Consider the following 20,023-nt stretch of genomic DNA (forward strand, 5'->3'; position numbering starts at 1 on the left):
GGGCCTGGCGCCGCTGCCCGGGCTGGGCCTCCAGCCGCCCGCCCCGCCGCCGGACCTCTCCGCGCCTTCGCCCCGCGCTCCGAGCTCAATCGCTCCCGCGGCGCCCGCTGCGGCTTCTCTCCTCCTCCTTCGCCTCCTCCTCTTCCTCCGGTTTCCTCTCCTCCTCCTCCTCCTCCTCCTCTTCCTCCTTCTTCTCCTCCTCCTCTTCTTCCTCCTCCTCTTTCCCCACCTCCTCCCCCTCAGCCACCGCCTCCTCCTCTACCACCACCACTCCCTCCGGGGCACCCCGGTCCCTTCAGAGTCCCTGGCCGGCGCCGCCTTCGCTGCGGCCCCCTGGATCCCAAGCCTGCAACGAGGGACCTGGTAGGACAGACGGACAGACAGACACGCAGATTCCTGACGCCCAGAGCTCCGAGGTTGTTGTCCCCGCGTCCCCGCGTCGGGGACACTGAGATTGCTCCGGGAGCGCCGCGAGGGTAAGCGGGCGGGGACTGGTTCCGGGAGAGAGCTAAACGCGCGGTTCGCTTATACCAATCCCCACCCCCAGCAAAACTCCGGGCGGTTTCCTAGGCGCGCAGCGGGGCGGGGGGGGGGGTTCCTCCCACCCCTCCAACCACGCGTAGCTTCGAGGTCCCAGGGTCCGCGCGCCGCAATCCTTGACCCGGCTGGACCGTTTGCAAGTTGAGACCTGAGCGGCCAACCGTGCCGGACGATGGGCTTCCAACTCGCGCCCGCTCTCCCCCACAGGCTCTGCTCTTTCTGTCAGGAGGGTGCTCACCTCCTTCCCCCAAAGAGTTCTTTCTGGGACGTCTGGGACAGGGGTCCAAGGTGAGGGGAGAGGAAGGTGCGCTGCAACTATTATCGTTCCGTTTTCGTTATTATTAGTGTTGACATTGTTATTTTATTGCTGCTATTATTATTATTTCTATTATTATCCTGTCATCTGTTGTCCCAGGGCTGGGTTGCTGTGCAAACCCAGGATTCTCAAGTAGGGACTGCGGATCGCATCTCCGGTCCCAGGCCGTGTCCGCATTTTCGAGCTCGCCTTCGGTTTTGGGATGATTTTAGGGCCGATTTCTCTCTTCCCCATTGGCTCGCGCAGCGGCATAATTATGATCACATCCCCTAGGCTGCTGGCGCTGCTCTCTGTTTATTGGTGGTTAAAGATCTATTATCTATTCATCAGCCGCCTCTTTTTTCCTCTTTTTTTTTTTCTTTTGCCAATTACATTCTTCTAAAGTGAAGTACCAGCAGGTATTTTGCACGTTTACAATTAATGATAAAAAAAATTTCTGGCGTCCTTTAAATCTATTACTCCCAAGGCCCATGTCATTAATCTTAAAGAGGAAGAAATGCCTGTATTCGGTGACTGGGTTGCTGTGAGACCCCGGAGAAGTCAATCCGGAGGAGAGAGAAGCTTAGCCCCCCCACCCCCCAGCAGAGGCTACAAGGATAGTGGATTCAGCCAAGGGGGTGGGTCTTAGGACAGGCTCCTGGGCTTCTCCAAGGACCCCTTCCCTTGCCCTCTGTCTTCCCTGTCCCCTTCCTCTGCAGCTGTGTGTGTGGATGTGTCAATTTCTCCACTTTATTCCAGGTCTAGTGTTGTATTGGGGAGCAGGAGATGTCGGAAAACCCCTTGGAGAACCTTCTAGGCAGAAGAGGAATCAGGAGAGATGTTTTCTGATGGTGCTAGGGCTCCAGACGGATTAGCTTGGAGTCCACAGAGATCATCGTGTTGCCACCTTCCCCAACCATCCCAGGGTACACCGCACGCCCACGCGTGGATACGTGTACACACACACACACATTTACACAGGAGACAGGTGCGAACCTCAGCTTTGTCCTCTCCGTGGAGAAATACACCACTGCCCCAGGCTTCAGACCTCTGCACCACCAGCTCCAGGCTGGGGTCCTGGTCCAGTTTTCATCCATTCTTCCAGATTGCCTGGCTTTGGTACCCATTTTTGCCAAGCCCAAAGATTCTGGCCATTGAATCCAGCCTCTTGGAATGGGTGCATTCGAAAGCCACACTTTCCTCAGGCCTGAGCCATCATCCCCCCCAAATATTGTCTCCAGCTGAGAACTCTCTCCCTGGATGGGGCTGAGGAGATAGAGCCCGGGTGGAGTGAGGGGTAAACCCTGAGTGGCTCTGAGACTGGAAGCAAACACCCAAGTCCGGATCCCTGGCTCTGTGCGCTCCTGTGTAGGAGGAATGGAGGGTGAAGCTAGGCCTCCACACTGGGCCTGAGACTCCAGGGCTCTAAACCAGGGCCATTAAGAGCCTTGACCTGATTGTGGGGGCAGAAGATGGCGCTTTATTGCAGTTAAGGTTAGTGATCTTAGTTGGGGGTATACAGTCATTGACCTTGAGCTGTAGGTGAACCTGTCTTGACTGGGAACTTGAGGGAAACCCCAATGTTATTTGATACTAAATGGTATTTCCTGCCTTTTAAAATGGCCAGCCTTGAGTACTTAACGTGTGCTCTGTGCTCCCAGAACCCTTCACTCTTTTGACGTGGATATGTTGGAAGTGTCCACAGGCTGGAGACTGGGCCCCTCAGTCCAGTCCAGGTGGCTTCAGGCAGGGACATTTAGCGGGTCCTGTGGCATCCTCCGCAGTCCACTTGCCTCTTGCAAACTACCCTTCCAGGGCCAGGATTGCCCCAGGAGCTCTGGCTGGCGGGGCAGGTGGGTGAGAGTGAGGGAGCAGCCGGCTGCAGTGCCCGTATTTTTTAAGTAAGCAGGACGTCCAATTCCTCAGCCCCAGACCCCACGGGCCCTCCACCGGCTTGGACCCCAGGAAGGAGACGCGGGTTTCCGGGCGAGTCAGGGGCGATGCGGAAGCCCTGGGAGCTGGGTAATCTATGCTAATTAATGCGCCCGGACCTGAGGCTCCCGGGAAGGTTCGCGCCACCGGCACCGATGTGACGTGCGGGGGAATTAACTAGCAGAGTAACTCATTAACCGCACTGGCGGGCCGCGGCGCGCCAAGGCTCTGGGCCCTCAGGTCTGGATTCGGACCTAAAGCTCCGAGCCATCCCGCCTGTCTCTCTCTCTACTCGCGTCTTGAGATTTGCGGAATGCGGAACTCCTTTGTTCCTAAGCCGCCCCAGGAGTGGGTGCTTGGTTAAGTACCTGCGTACAGTAGGGGGGCTTCCTCCCTTGGCCGGGTGCACACCCAACTGCTGCAGATTAGCTCTGTAGACCCAGGAATCTACACTCTGCAGACATACCAGAAGGTTCTAATCCCGGATCTGTCAGTTACTGAACGACTCAGGCAAAACCCCAAGCTCTCCGGACCTCATTGTGTCACACGTAAAAATACAGCCAGTGCTGTCTGGGAAGTAGTGGAGGATAGCAATGACCGCTGATGAATTTATTTTGTTTTTGTTTGTATTTTTGGAGGGGAAAGGCGGTGATAGAACTAGTCTGCCTTCTGGTTGTGATGGTACTTACACGCCTGTGTTTTTCAAAATTCATAGAACTGTCCAGTACAAGGGTTGGAGGTATGACTCAAGTAATAGAGCACTACCTAGCAAATGAAGGCCCTGAGTTCAAACCCCAGTACCGCCAAAAAAATATGTGAATTTTACTGTAATATGTCTTAATAAATCTGCCGCGCCCCCCCCCCCCCGTCTTGATTTCACAGCTTAACTGTGTGGCCTTGCATAAGTTACCAAAACTCTGTTTTCTCTTCCTTCAAATGGGAATGAATAATAATAGTGCATTGGCCCTTGGGATTGTTGAAAGAGATAAGCAAAGTGTTCAGAGTGTCTGGCACATGAGGAACTTCGAAAACAGCCACCTCCTGTCACGGGTGGTACCATTAATTTTTTTCTATCCAGGGCCAGGACATGCGGCTCGGCTTCACAGCCTGCGAACAATAAAGTTGTACAAACAGCTAAAGCTGATCTCGCACTCCTGCCATGCTCCTCCCACCCCGGTGCTCCCTCAAAGGCTATGAACTTCCTTCAGGAGGTGTTGGGGTGAGAGGCCGGGATTTCTGGCTCTCTGGAGGCATCAAAGGGCAGAGATTTCTGTGGATCTCTGATAACCATCTGCTCTGAGTTTCCTGCAAGGCCCTGGCGCACAGAGGAGCAAACGGCGCTCTCCCCGGTTTGCTTCCGAGCTAGGCCTGTGGTGGTATCTGGGGTGGGTGCACTGGCCTTCATGCAAGGCAGGTGCGTGGGTTACCTAACTGTGTGACTTTACCTTCTTGCGCCTTGATCGTCGCATCTGTGAAAAGAAAATATCAATGTCTTCGCAGTTGTTGAAAGGAGTGGGTGAGCTTGACACTGTTAGTGTTTGTCACATTTTAGTTTTGTTAGGCCAAAGTCTTGTAGGTGGGTCAGGGCCATCCTCCTGAGTTTGAGCCTCCACTGTGGGCCAATGCAGGGAGCGCGGGTGCCTGGGAAGTCACCCTTCCCCAGCCCCAGGCATCTCAGTGTTCTGAGATGCGGAGGCCTTTGGCGGGTGAAGAAGTCCTCCGACTCGTCGTGATTCCCAGACACTCCGGCCTCTCCAAATGCCTAGAACGATGGTGGGAAAATGAAAGTAGAATTAGTACCTTAAAGTATTTTTTAAAAATTATCACGGCAAATCCCTTTCTGGAGTCCTCCCCAGAGGCCTCTCGCCAGGCGGGCGCGGCGGCCCCGAGCGGTGATCGGTGTGCGCACAGCGGCGCCTAGCGGCCAGGGACCCGCGCGCCCGTGGAGGGCCCGGTGGCGCCGTCCGAGCCGGAGGAGGAGGTCTGAACAGGCGCGTGGCTCCGGAGGAAACGCATCCCTCCTTCGCCCACCAGCTCCAGCTCTGCGCCCTCGGAGTTCATCCACGCTGGAGTGAATTCCGGCTTCACCAGGACTCAGGCGTCCTTGCAAAAGCTGCGGGGAGAGGGAACAGGTTCTGGTCTAGGAAGGACTTGGTGGCCGTGACCACCTCACCCAGGGCGGCCACCGCTCTATGCCTAAGGTCCCAGATGCCCCCCGACCACCACGGTGGTTCAGGATTGGATCCGAGATGGGGTGCAGGATCCCTGGCTGGGGTGGAGCCGGAAGAGCTCCCAGTTTAGCACCCCCTTGAGGCCAATGGAGGACTCCCAGGGACAGGAGGACCTCCTTGGTTATTGCGAAGGGGGAAATTGAGCGCTGGCGGCACACTCCCAGGGTACCACTGGGCTGCAGCGATGGGGCTCCCGGGCACTGGCCCCTGCCTCCTGGGGCGTACGGACCCCATTCTTCCCGGGGTAGCCCGGTTCCTTCTGTGGAGTGAGGCCGTGGAATTCGTTTAGGGTTTGCTGAAAACCCGGGTGATATGAAGGCGGCCTCAGAGCGACACCCTCAGCCTTAGTGCTCGCTCCGAGCGCGGACCTAGGGGTAGCGAGAGGGGTTTGGTCATCTGATCCCTGATACAGGTTTCTGCTGCTCTTGGTGACCGCAGGAGACAGGCGAGGTCCTCCTGGACGTTATCCTCTCTGGGATTATCGGTTTTAAGAGCCAAGGTTTCAGTCCTGAACTCACTCGCCAGGAGGCCCACACAGGACCCTCCGACCTTACCTCCAGCATTGGCAACTTTAGGCACATGCTGTCCGGATTCTCTACTGAAAGCAAAGAAACAATAAAAATCACCTTCTTTCTCTCTCAGCGGCCTCCACCTTCTTTCTCTCTCAGCGGCCTCCAGACCAAGCAAGGACAGGCAGAGGAAACCAGACAAAAACAGAGACAGGGACCCAGAAGCTGTGGAACAGGGACATGCATGCTCAGGTGGCCGTCCTGAAGAGGTGACTGCTCTGACCCTCCAGCACCCTCCCGGGGTGTGTGGTGGAATACGGCACTCTTTCCACTGCCCCCAAAGCTGTGTCTCCACCAGGCCACACCTGGGCTCTTTGAGGCCCATAGAGGGAGGCCAGCCTGCACCTCACCTCTGCTACCACTCTGGTATCTTCTTGTTTGAGACTGCTCTCTAACTTGGAGATGGGTCATCGATGGATGGAGAATGTAAAGGGACTTCTTTGGAGTAGAAACCAACCCTCCAGCCTAAAGCTTCTGAAACACTGTCACCCAGCTGCCCTTTTCAGAGACTTAAGCTTCTTTTACTACCTCCTCGTTTTCTGGACGCTTTGGTCTGGATTGAACTTAGAAAGTGGGTCACTGATCATCTGAATTAAAGAGGAAACTTAAGGCTTTTTCTTTTGGACCCCAGAGCTCTCCTTGAAAATTAGGAGAAAATAATAAAATAAAAAATGAAAGTTGTAGGGGACAGTTAGAACACTAACCACTCCTCTCACCTCTGTGGAATTTTGGCTTTAAGCAGGCTATTCACACTGTGATTTCAGTGAACCTCATGGTCTGGCATAGTAAGTTAGGGAAGGAGCAGGATACCCATTTTCCAGGTGGGAAAACTGAGGCTCAGAGAAGTTGAATAAAGTCCAACCTCCTGACCAGAGATCAGATGTCACTCCAGGAGGAACCCTGGGACAGTCTGCTTCACCTTCTCTCCTGGCTGTCTCCAGACACCTGTACTCAAACCAAGGAGAAAGGGCCTGGAAGTGTCCCCACAGACAGTTAGGGGCACCCAAACCATCCCTTGAGGGGAGGCCCATTCAGGTGGCTCTAGTCATGGTATCTCTGGCTCTTGCTTTTGTTGGCACTCTCCCGCCATTTTCTTCCAAGGCCACATTGCCCCCAAGTCAGGCACTGCCCTACACCTTCTTTCTTTTTCCCTGGGTTGTGTCCTGTGGGACCCAAATCTAGAGTTTAGAACTGGACGGCTGTATGTGTCCTGGCTGGGCCCTGTGAGCTAATGACTGGCAGGGCAGTTTGTTGGCGGCTGCTGAGATTTGAGCATTGAATGTCCTCATGTCACTCGTATGGGTGACTCAAAGTAGCCCTGAAATCCCTGATGGTGACTAAAGAACAGTGTCAGTGTGCCTGGAGCTCCCCCCATACCCGCCAAGCTCTGCTCCGGCTGGGTGGGGCGGGGCTGGGAGAGGATCTGTCACGCACATGGCCGCGAAGACCCCAGTGGCCGCTGCACGCTGGCCTTAGCCTGGGGACCTTTAAACCCAGGTGGCCTCTTGCGAGGGTTCAGCCTCCTAGGCGAGCGGGAAGAAACCTTCTGTTCACGTCCCGCCGTGGCCTCGCTCCAGGCCATTCTCACGTCCGGGTCCCTTTGCGACCACAGGCCAAACACACTGGGACTCGTCCCCCTTGTTGCATCCCCTGGGCGTCTTGGGTGCAGGGACACCCTGTGCGCCCCGCTTCCCCACGGTCCCTCTGCTTCTCGGCCAGCCACTGGAGGAGAGGCAGCGAGTGGGGCCCGAGGGGCCTCCGGGGGCCCGCAGCAGCTGCAGCCCGCCGGGGCCTGCGAAGCCTCTGCGCTGGCCGGGAGTGAGGCTCCATCCCGGGTGGGGGCCCGAGAAGGCCCGACCGCTGCCGCCCTCCGCTTAGCCCGGCCGCCAGCCGCTCGCTCCCCCGCCGAGGGCTGTGCGACAAAGGGTGGCATGGCCGCGGCGCGGGCAGGGACCGCATTGGTTCAATATTAGCTTTTCATTCCAGTCTATTGTGCCCATCTGAGATAATATTGACTCTGAGGTGAGAGCCCACAGACGACAGGCTGGTCTAACGCTCCGCGGCAGGGCGCTCGAAGGGACAGGGACGCGCCGCAGCAATGGAGACACTGCAAATAAAAGCTGCTTGCGCCGCGCCGCGCCCGGGGCCGCGATCGGCCCAGGCTGCTGGGTCGCAGGAGAGTCTCGGGGTCTGGGGGGCAGCTCGGAGGAGGTGTGCGGCGCGTTCCCACGGAAAACAGCCCTCGTTTATCACACGCGCCCAGCTACAATCGGTTTTGAGGTTCGACTTCTAGGTAACTCGGGAGAAAAGAGAATCCCCACACCTTGTTTAGCTGCAAATTGACATCGGACACGGAGATGTTTTTCCCCTTTTAAACGGCGTCACTCTTTAGGGTAACTTTGTGTCGAAGTGTTTCTCGTATTCCCCTTTGCCTGGGCAGAGTAAACACACGCAGTGATTGTCACTAAGCTGCCGCACTTGTGAGAGCGCGGTTAATACATTTCTGACTGTGCCTTTTGCTTTGCCTTGGTTCGGCCCCTTGCAGCCCATCCGCGGGTCTCCCGACCGCCTTTCCAACTGCAGCTTTAAAGAGCCTCGGGAACGCTCAGGCCTTGCGTATAAAGATTCGTTTCAATTTCCAAACTGGCTCTAAATGCCCGCGTTGGAAGCTTTGAAAAACGGCACGTTAAATTGTTTTAGTGCCTGCGACAGGACACTTAGGCTTAAGCTCTGGGGACCAAACGGCCAACGCACAGAGCTTGCAGGGTCGGGTGGTGAGTGTGCCCTCCAGTGTCATTTACGAAATTTGTGCCTTACCTTCAGTGGAGTCTGACCCTTTTAAAAGCTAATGTCTTCTTACTCCAACAAGGTGCTGGTCTTCTGGGATCTTTTTAACCACCTGGTGGGCATGTGGGGAGCCTGGGATAGGGCAAGGACTGGAGATGGGGACGCAGCATCAGCATCGGAAGGTGGAAGGCCGGGCGCACCTCCTTTCTTCCTTCCTTTGGGGCGCTGCAGGTACCGAGCTCTAGCACCGCACCTTGGATGTCTCAGAGGAGAGATTCGTTTCTTATATACGATCTGTAGCACATATGTATTTTACACTGTTTAACATATATGGTTTCATCATATATAATATGTAACACGTAGCTCCTATGCTACATTGCTGTTACGTGTGTACTGTGTTATTAGACACTACGTCTGTTGCATGCAGATCTGGAGGGTACCTCCAGATCTCACATACTGTATGTATTTGTGTATGTGTGTGATGGTCTTTGGCGGAACCTTTAATCTCCCTGCAAGCACATATTTGATCATTTTTATGTAACTTTAAAAAGTCTAATGGAAACCACTTTGAGACCAGCTATGTCCTTATAATAAATACCTTGGGGTGTCCAATTTCATCTCCAGAAAAAGGCAGGGCAGCGGTAACTCTGCTGTGAGGAACAGCAGGTCACCTTCTGGAAAGTAGTTTGCCAAATGTCCCTTCTGTGAGAACAAAAAAGATAATGTTCCTGACCCAGTGGCCCCCTCCTCTACCTCCTGTTGTGGTGGTTTTTAGATGGTTCCTAAACTGATGTCATGAATTAAAAATTAATTTGGGGAGTGCGGTATATGCTCAGTTGGGGCATCTGGGAGAACAGCGGAAGCCTGTCACCTCTGGTTCTGGGATCCAGACCACAAAGTGCCCTGTATGGCAAGGGCTCCGCTCACGCAGGTCCGCAGCTGCAGCTCACTGCAGCGGTCCCCAGCCACAAACCAAGTCCGTTTGGGATTGGACTGTTTACAGAACAGAGGGTCCCAACTCCAACCCGCTTTTCAGATCCATTAGGAGTTAAATTGTGCTGGTAGTAGGGAAGTTCTGGAAGAGTGCAGGGGCCAGGTGCGTCCAAGGAAAACAAAGTAAGGATTTCAGGTGTTCTCAAATATTGTGTCTTTAAAAAGCCAGAACCCCAGCAGGAATTCGGTTTAAGGAAGGAGAAAAGGAAGAAAACAAGAGGAAGTCAGGTGTGGACAATTCAAGCATGGAGATGAGAAACCAACTTTACAGTATAACTAGGAGACTGCTATTTCAGAGGCCTGTGAGCAGGGAAGGGAAATTGAGGTGGGGAAGGGAAGGGAGGTGAGGAGGAAGACCCTACCAACCAGCAAGAGGGGGAAGAGACAGCCTGTCAGGGTGTTCTGGGTTGCTTATTTCTTAAACACACCCCTACCCTGGAATGGTTATCTGGTGAAAACACCACGTGCAAGGGAACAGTGAGACTTGGCTAACCCCCACACCAGTTGGATTTGGCCCCCTATGTTCAGCAAACTAGGGGTTCAGCCCAGCCTAGAGCCTGCCTCTGATGTGGTGGAAAGGTTTGGCGAAAGGTCTGTGTAGACATTTCTGAGCATGGGCTGTGGTCCCCTGCTCTGACTCTGAAGATTCCCATGTATTTGCTAAGATGACCCAGGGAAGTGGGGAGAAGAGTAGAAGTAAGAGGAGGGGGGAAAAGTCTTTTTGTGCTAAAAATACACCCCCATGGCTGCAGTCTCTGGGCCTGGCTGCACAGGGAGGTGTCTGAACACGCACAGTGTGCCAAGCCTTCCAGATGAGGGGTGGATCACAGTGCCAGCCATGTGAATGTGGGTCTCCCACAGCTGGGCTCGGGCACTTCTGGCCCATCTGCAGCATTTTCTCCATCCAGGTGATCTGTCTTGTCCTTGCCCAGGGTGTGGAAAACTTTATTCTAATGGCCGGAAGCACCAGAGTTCCACATTCCTGCCCTTCGCTCTGAGCCTCCACCATCTTGGCTTATGAGGCAGCTGCTCAGGTGTGCTGGAAGGAGATAGGTCAGTTTCTCTCGTCCAGTGCCCTGCACTGTGCTAAGCACCTATTGCAAGGATTAGTCTCTTCTAGTCCTTTCAGCAATCTGCTAAAACAATCTATCAAAGATGACTCCATTTTCCACATGAAAAACTAAGGCCTTGAGCTATCACAAGAGTCACCCAAGGTCTCATTCATGCTAGTAAATAAGAGTCTATATGCCTCCTCCGCCCACCAACGCGTTTCCCAAGGTCAAAATAAAGGTCCATGGGGTGAGAAAAAAAGATAACACTTTGCTTTTTAGTCCCCTCAAAAGTCAGCAATCCTAGGATTCAGAGCTGGGTCTCACATCCTCTCCAGAGCACTCATTCCAGCTCCAAAAAGACATTTGGCACATGAGTAGCTACCATCTATGATTTACAAAGAGCCTGCCCAAACATCATTTTGGTCCCCTCCACCTCACAGAGCTGGTGGAGTACCCCATTTTATTGAGGCAAAAATGGGCTTAGCAAGGTTGCCCAAATTGCCCACTGCTCAGCCAGTCTGCACAGAGCCCTGGCACTGCCCAGTGGCCCATCTCAAGCCTCCCAGCTTTGTAGATTACCACATATGGGATCATTTAGCCAATGAAGTTAGGTTTTGCATTCTGTTGTGAAATTGCTAGGTTGTTTTCTCTTCTTCAAGTTTTGTGTGTTCCTGCAAACACTCACTTATTTCAGGACTCCAAACCTGGTCTGCATTTCTGTCTCTGTTATCCTCAATCCTTCTTCACTGCTCTCTCTTGTGGGGCCCCCAGAAAACAGGACAGAGAGTTGTCCCTTATCTGTAGTCAGATGATATTCAGAAACAATACTGTGTCAGTTTTACCTACAATTGTATATTTCACTTTATTTCCATTTATCTTACACATATCACTAAAACTCAAATGTGTGATCAGTTGCCCAAACTCATTGAACTTAGTACTTTTTGAGTATTTTACTGTAAATCTTTCTATCTTGAAGAAAAGGAAAAGAAAGAATCTTAGACAAATATTACAGCAAAAGACCAAAGTGGATAGGTCAAAAAGAGAAAGCAAAATACTGGGCTTTTAACTTAAAGATGGTGAGCAGAGACAAACTGCACAACTCCTGGGGCCTTGTGGAAAGGGAGACCAGTTGGGCCCCTCCATTCCAGCCCAGTTAAATCCAAGAGGGTGCTACTACCTTAAGCTCCTGCCAGTACTCAGCACTTGCCAGGCTCCCTGTCCTTTGGTTCTGCTTTCCTGACTGAAGCACTGCATTTCCTGATATGTACGGGGGTCCCTTGGAGCATAACAAGAATCTGTGCTGAGTCAGGAAGAAAGATAGAAGGCCTTAGCTTTCACACAGATTCCAAAAGTTTCTTTGTAGTCACTATCTGGATTCAGAATGTTGGTCCTCATAAAAGCAATGTTATAAAGACTGGTTAAGATTCCATCCCCCCAAAAAACCCTATTAAATACCTACTCATAAAAATATAGAATTTGGAGCTGGGTGCAGTAGCCCATGTCTGTAATCCTAGATACTCAGGAGGTAGAAATTGGGAAGATAATGGTTTGAAGCCAGCCTGGGCAAAAAGTTAGTAAGACCTCCATCTCAATCAATAAGCCTAGTATGGTGGTACATGCCTGTCATCCCAGCAACTTGGGATGCTTAAGTAGAAGGATTGCAGTCCAGGCCAGCACAGGCAAAATGTAAGACCCTATTTGAAAAATAACTAAGGCAAAAAAAAAAAAAAAAAAGCTGTGGGCATGGCTCAAGTGGTAGAGTGCCTGCCTGCCTAGTAAGTGTGAGGCTCTGAGTTTGAATTCCAGTATAACCAAAAAAGTGTGTGTGTGTGTGTGTATGTGTATATATATATATATAGATATATATATATATATATATAAATGTTACTTTAAGCTTGATAGGAACATATAGTGGTTGTGTACCATGAAAAAAACAATATGGGAAAAGCAAGATCTCCGCCACCCCCTCCAAAAAAACCAACCTTACCTGTTTATGCTAGGTGTTATGTTGACACTTGGGGTTCAAAATGAACGATCCCATGATCCCATCCCTTATGAAGCACTGTCTAGTAGAGGGAGACCACTTTGCACATATGTAGAAACTATAAATCTTATAGCTGTTAGAGATGTCATTTCAGTCTCGCTTCTGTAAAAGCATCACAGTTTAACTTCTTGGTCACTGCAGGACTGTGCTGATTGTTTTAACTTTCAAATTATCTCAGCAAGAAGTGGGCATCTCCAAAGGAAAGGGGAAAGAAAAAAATTCAAAGACATGCAAACCTAGAGTAAGGACTGCCAGAAGTAGGTTTGACTGAGCAGTGAGGGAGGGCAAACGCATCAACACAACACTGGGGAAAAACAAGAAAAGGCCTGGTTCTCATGCCAGCCACTGCGTGGTAAGGCTGGCTCAGGATGGTTTGGGTGCTGTCTGGGAGCAGAGTGTGTCAGGAGGTCCTATGCCTTCAGAAGTATGGAAGCATGGGACCACTTAAAATCAGAGAATTAGGGGATCATTTATTCACTCCGCCACTACTAAACATTTACCATTTATAAGGAAATTTGCAATTGACCTGCAATTAACAAATTTAGTCAGTCATGGTCCTCGCCCTCAAAAACTAGCTGGGGAGCTTGACAGCTGGCTATTATTTAATGGAATAAGTATCCAAACGTGAAATGCTCAGGAAAAATCTTCTGACATATTTCAATGGCACAAGAAGAACATATATTTCCTAGGACTCTTCCCAAGAAACTCCTGGAGGTGGAGGAGGTCCAATCTACCAGGACAGTCTTTAGGGAAAACGCAAGTAGACGGACGGTGATTGACCCTGGGAAGACAGAAAGAACGCACCCAGCAAGGGACAGAGCGAGCAATCATTTATTGAGAGCTTGCTGTGCTCTGGATACTTGACGTGGACTCCCATATTGAATTGCCAGAAAACCCTACAAGGGGGAGGAATATATATATCTATTTCACAGATTTAATAATTGGGACTTATAGAGGTTAAGTAAATTCTGCAGATACACACAGAAAGTCTCAGAGCAAGGATTTAAACCTTTGTCTTTGACTCCTATGCCGTAAGTTCAGGCCATGATTCATCAGGAAGTCAAGGATCTACCTTCCTCACACAATTAGGAAGTCAAAATGCCTTCCTAATTAGGCGTTCAACAAGCATTAATTGTTAAAATAACTTGTAGCTGTCAATAATTCCTGGTCAATTATTATTCACTCGACAAATATTTCTTGTGCATGTACTAAGCCCAGCACAGTCTGGGCATGGGGCATATAGTCCTCATGAAGCTGACATTCCCCAGTAGGACAGTCTGCTGATGTGATTAAAAGACTTGCTCAGCCATGAGGGACAGGCAGAGAACTTAAGGCCGAACAACATTATACATTAGTCACTCACTATTTGAATTTGAAAAAATTGTAAGCAACCTCAATGCCCTTTAATAAGGACTGGTAAAAGAATAATAAAATGGGATGTTTGCATGCTGCAGAAAACCGTAGCTATTTGTAAAGACTGAAGTAGCTCTCTGTAGTAGCATGAAAAAACTTCTAAGACCCATGAAGGGGGAAAAAAGCAAGTTCTAGAACAATATATAAATATGATTCTGTTACTGTTTAAAATAAGCACTAGTGTGCGTTCACACACTAATACATAGTTCCATGCGGAAACGTAGATGTAAACTGGGAGTAAGTTCTGGAAAGATCTAGGCTGACAACTGTGTTGCTTCAAGAGCAGAGAAGGGAACTGGAAGATTTGATGTAAACTGGGCACTTTTACTGATTATAGCCTGCACTTCTTGATTGTTTAATTGCTGACGAGAATGCATTCACGTATTCCTTGTGTCATTAAACAAGGAGGCACATGCATGTGAGTGCAATTTAGTTATAGCAATGTGATTGTGGATGGCAATTGTTACTTTTAATGTCCTTTAATGTTGTTTTAATATGTCTATACAGCAATATAGACACATAAATGGGACCATGCCAAGACATAAAAGGTAGAATTAAAACATGGTATCCTGTTTTGCCTGCTGTTTATAGCGAAACACTTTTTAAGAGCATCATGGGATGTTGGATAGAAACCCTTGCTCTCCCAGTTCTGAAACACTTGTAATTATTTCACAGTTAAGTAGCCTCAAGGATCTCTGTGATAGATATGACTTCATTATGAGAGCTTCGGGCCTCTCCCAACTGCAACTGAGTGTCCAGGTGGGGGTTTGAGTGTGGGGGTGTGGCTCCCAACAGGGTTCCCCCCTGGTTCCTGAACCAGCCTAACTTTGGCTGCTCTCTGAAAATCAGCTCATGCCTCTGACTCCAAACTCATCCAATCTGTGTCTGCTACCTTGGGTGAGTCTTTACTGTTTCTGGTCTCCAAGGGAAGAAGTTAGACTGTTTGACCTGTGTCATTTCTAGTTCTAAACTCCTGATTTCTACTATGGCAAGTTGTGGCAGAAGAACACTATCCATCTAAACAAGCACCTGGGGGCAGAAGTTAGAGGCAAAACCCTTAAAGAGCTACTCATGGAGGAGCCTGTGACTGGGGATATTGAAGCCAGTGAAGCTGCTAGAAAGGTGGATCCCAAGCAGAAGTAGGGGTATCCTCCTCACTCCCCTGCAACTTCTACCTCTAAATCTCTTTGGGTGACACCGGCCTCTGGGCCTCCAGCCCGTCAGTCTTAGATCCTAAAGGGCCAGCTGACTTCAGGTCCTTAGAGACTGCCTCACAGACATTATATTAGGGGAAAGCGTTTCAGGTGGGGGCAGGAATGGCCTGAGGTCAGGGTGAGCTCTAGGAGGACTGGAGACAGGACTCAAAGGCCTGCTGGTCAAACTCTTTTGAGCACCTGCTGTATACCAGGCCCTTGACCAGACTGTGGGGCACAAGTGTGAACCAATGAAATGTTGGGCTGAAGACCAGGGCATTGGTGATTAGAAGCCTTCCAGGGAAGGAGAGAACCTCAGTCCTGTGCTTTTTTGGTCCCCCAGAGAATTGGGCCACCCAGTCTTAGCTTTCTGCTGCTGGAGAAGGCCCAGGCATACTGGACACTGAGCCAGGGGCTAGTGGCCAAAAGTCATCCTAGACTACAGCAGGACACTTCACAGCTCAAGCAAGGGGAGCTTGTGGGCTGAACTGGGGGTGTTCACCTAGAAAAGAAGTAAGTGTGGCAGGGGCAGAAGCTTTCTTCTCTCCCTGCTCTTCCTGGCTAGGTGACAAGGCAAACAGCTCAACCTCTGAAGCCTCGATTTCTCCTTCTATAAAATGGATTAATAACAATTACTCACACTTTTCTTCCCTAAAGAGGATGATTCTGAAGGTCAACTGAGGCGTCAATAGAAGGGCTGAGTGCCTGGCGCAAGTGGTAGGGCACCTGCCTAGCAAGCATGAGGCCCTGAGTTCAAGCCCCAACAGTGAAAAAAAAAAAAAAGAGTACAGTAGAAGGCATCTTGAAATATAAGCTGATGTTGGTGTATACTTCAAAGACGTCTCTTCCTAATTCCCCTTCACACCCCACTTCTCATCTGATTCCGAAAGTCCCTTCCTGTCCACTGTGTGAGGTCTCTCAGTGCCATGAGCACAGAAGCAGCCTTGGGGGCAGGGCTAAAAGCCCAACCTGCTCACGACCGGTGGGTGGCAGGGGTCTGTTCAGAGCCCACAGACACCCCTACCAGAGGAGCGGATGAGCTGGCACCAATGCGGCGATCACTGAGGGTACACACCTGCCCTGAAGCCATTAAACCAACATCAGGATTGGGTGGGCTCTTCCTGGCCGTGGTGCCCAGATGGCCTGGGGTGACCTGAACGTGACAGGGGCTCCTTTGGTGGAAAGGCTCTGCCAGGGTCCTATGGGCTCATCACTAGGAAGAAGGGACTCTGTGGAGACATCAGAAGTCCCAGCTCCCCTGGACTTCACATGCTAGCTACCTTGGGCAAGTTGCCTCATCTCTCTGGATAGAGCTGTCATCTGTGCATTGTTTTTTTCTTGTAAAAGTGATATTTGATTATAAAAAATTTAAATACAACAGAAGTGAAAAAAGTCAAAATGAAGACACACACCCCCTTATTACCATTGAAAGTGTACTACAGAAACTATCATAACTCTACAAATAGCTGTGTATGCTTTTTTTTTTTTTTTTTGGATGGGACTGAGGTTTGAACTGCTTTCAAAGCAGGCCCTCTACTGCTTGAGCCACACCCCCAAGTCCATTTTGCTCTGGTGATTTTGGACATAGAGTCTCAAGAATTATTTGCGTCCCAAGTAGCTGGGATTGCAGGAGTGAGCCACCTGTGCCTAGCTCACGCATATTTCTTAAAGAGAAACGGGGATCACAGAGATACGTGGTTCTCCCTCTTAACTTCTCAGTGTCCCGGACTTTCCCTCCAGCAGCGAGCAGCTCTGGTTGTTCCTCCAGCCACCTCAACCACTGCAACCCCTGCTGGACCTTTATTGTCTGTGCACAGGGTGAACTCCTGGAATTGGAATGAGTACACCTTCAGTACTCCAAATATTACCTTCCCTATTTAAAATGCTGTCAGCGACAAGTGAAATTATGGTTCTAATTTTAAACTACTTGATTATTCACATGCTTAATGGTTATTTGTATTGCTTCTTCTGTAAAAAGTCTACCTGTACTGTGTTCTGGCTTTCTTGCTTTTCTTTCTTTCTTTCTTTCTTTCTTTCTTTCTTTCTTTCTTTCTTTCTTTCTTTCTTTCTTTCCTTCTTCTCTCTCTCTCTCTCTCTCTCTCTCTCTCTCTCTCTCTCTCTCTCTCTCTCTCTTTGTTTTGTGGTGCTGGGGATGTAACCCAGGGCTTCTTAAATGTGATGGTGTTTTTTCTAATCTTAAAATTTTATAGTAAAGCTCTTGTCATAAAAGTTTTATCTTCCCCCCTCCCTGCCCGCCAGTTTTTCTTTTATTCATAGAGTATATTTCCCATACCCAAATCCTGAAATATTTATGCAGGCAAAATTATTGGTTGTTTCCCTTATGGATTCTGAAATTTATCTTTTTCAAGCTTTTCTTATCCTCAGATTGTGGACCTTTGTTCTTTAGTCTCCTTTAGATAGTTTATAATTTTTAACAACATGGCATCTTTTATGCATTTGGAATTTTCTCCTGTGAATGTAGCATGGAGTGCAAAAACCCCTTTTTCCCTACAAATGAGTAACCAGTTACTCATTTTAGGGGACGATGTAACTTTTCTCCACTTACAGGAGCAACAGTCGATCGCATGCTGAGTCCTCACATTTCTTCTATTCTGTATTCCATATGCACCAACATACTTGGTATTCGTACAGCATTGTCTACTGTTTAGTTACTCTCTCTGTGACATCTTTTTAATCAAACAGAACACACCTCATTTCTTTCTTTTTTTTTTTTTTTTGTGGTACTGGGGCTTGAACTCGGGCTCTATACCTTGAGCCGCTCCACCAGCCCTACTTGGTGTTGATTTTTTTTATTTTTCAAGATAAGGTCTTGTGAACTATTTGGTCAGGGCAAACTTCAAATCATGATCCTTTTGATCTCTGCCACCTGAATAACTAGGATTACAGTGTTGAACCACCGGTGCTCTAAACTTTTTTTTTTTATTGGCAGTACCAGGGTTTGAACTCAGGGTCTTGCGCTTGCTAGGGCAGGCACTTTACCATTTGAGCCACTCCCACAGCTTGTTTTTCTTTCTGAGGTAATGTTTACAATCAACTTGCCAGTTACTTCAATCCAAAATTTTACCTGAATTTTGTAAGATTTATAAAGTGCTTTGGGAGAGAAACCATCAAGATAGAAATATAGCTACTGATTTAGAGTTTCTTTGATCTAAATCATTAGTTGATTCTAAGAAGGTCTTAGATATTTCTTGCATGAATGAGTCACTGTATTTTCAGTTTTGAGGATGATTTATGCTTTGTTTGTGCTGTAGTGAATGGGGTAATTTGTCATTTTGTATTTCTAAGTTGTTGGTACGATTAGATGAAAAGACGGTTTTTGTCTAGGAATCTTTGTGAACTTTCTTCTTGTTTCTGTGAAGTAACCAGCCATATCTCTTGGATTTGCCATTTAATAACTGCTTTACTTATTAGCAAAGTCAAGCATGTCTTGGATAGAAAATGAAAACATACAGAAGGAAAGACACAAGAAGAATCTGTGAAAGCTGCTCTTCAGAAAGCTCTCCTACTGTTTTCCTGAATGTCCTTCAAATATATATGTATGCAGTTAAAAATTGTTATAATGTATACATTGCACATACGTCTCTTGAAGTAGGTATATGTTCATATAGTTTTTCAAAGAGCAGCATGACACAACTAATGTTTTATAACCTCCTTTCCCTACTTAATGCAATATAAGCCTTTCTCACATTATTCTTCTATGTTATTCTACATTATCATTTTATGTATGAATTTATTTAAGCAATCCAACTTCACACAATTATAGTGAATCGTCATTTAATATATTATAAATATTAAATGGTATAATTATTATGAAAAATTCCATAGTGAACATCTTATTCGTTAAACCTTGTGACTAGTCATGACTATTTCTTAAGAAGAAATTTCTAGAAGTGGAATTTCTGGGAGTAAAGGCAAGGGGACAAACTGCTCTTGTGAAAGCCTGTGCCTCTATATTCTCCCACCTCCACTTTTTAATAGTTGTTTGGTTTTGTTTTTGTTTTTCTTGCATCCTACTTTCTTCAGGAAACATCCTATCACAGGCAACTCTTGGATTGTTAAGTTCACAGGCACCACCATATCAGCGGTGAGAGAGTGCTCTGTCAGCCATCAGCCTTCTGCAGGCTCCTGGACTGTGCCATCTGCTGCCTGGGATAAATCCCAGAGTTCCTGGCTTCCAGACGGAGGAGTTTTGGTTGATGAAGGGAAGCCCAGGCTTCGGGCTCCATCCTTGAAGGTTGAACTAAAATGGTTAACTCAGTCTCCATCTTTGCCGCCTGCGGCAGAAAGGTGTCGGGGGCCCTAGGAGATGTTAATCAGATTGCTACTTACAAGTAGCAGAAGATCTGTTTGTGCTTTAAATAAAAATGTCCCTTCCCTGTCATTTTTTATCAGGGAAAAGGGTGTCGGATTTCTCCCTGTCAGGTGTTCCCCTTGGCAAGAATCTCACCTCATTCAGAGACCCTTCCAGCAAGGGGAGACGCTTCTCTGAGCAACAAATGACTACAAACACATCTGCACTGACAAGTCAAAACTTATATCCTTCTATGGTGTTTTTGCTCTTTTGAAAATGTTAATAAAAACTTAATGTGGAAAAAAAACAACTTTTTCCAAATATGTGTACCAATAGGCCCGAGGCAACTCATACTTTCTTATAAAATAAAGTAGGTCACTCACATCAATCATGTCGTCTTAGCACATTTTTTCCAAATTAGGAATTCTCCATCCATCATACTACATTATGGCATCTCTTTTCCAAACATTTCCGTTTAATATGCTCTTTAACATGATAAGCAAATCTAATAGAATACATTAATGTCATTTTCCAGTGATGGAGCATTTCCTTCTGCTGCAATCCTCCAGCAGTTCAGGGAAATGTTTTTTACTAGCTCTCTTCCCAACAGCGATCCCTTGTTGAAACTGCGACACTGGTCCCACCAAACACATCAGTGTTAC

At 48.6% G+C, this 20,023-nt stretch overlaps 1 long non-coding RNA gene across 1 annotated transcript; it reads left to right on the forward strand.

The window, feature by feature from the left end:
• The first annotated feature begins 12 nt into the window (after positions 1–12).
• On the forward strand, positions 13–19,749 carry LOC141424743 (uncharacterized). Its single transcript, XR_012449621.1, has 2 exons — positions 13–476; positions 19,094–19,749. It is a non-coding gene; the product is annotated as an uncharacterized lncRNA (long non-coding RNA).
• The last annotated feature ends 274 nt before the right edge of the window (positions 19,750–20,023 follow it).

The sequence above is a fragment of the Castor canadensis genome, chromosome 7, assembly GCF_047511655.1.
Source record: "Castor canadensis chromosome 7, mCasCan1.hap1v2, whole genome shotgun sequence".
NCBI lineage: Eukaryota > Metazoa > Chordata > Mammalia > Rodentia > Castoridae > Castor > Castor canadensis.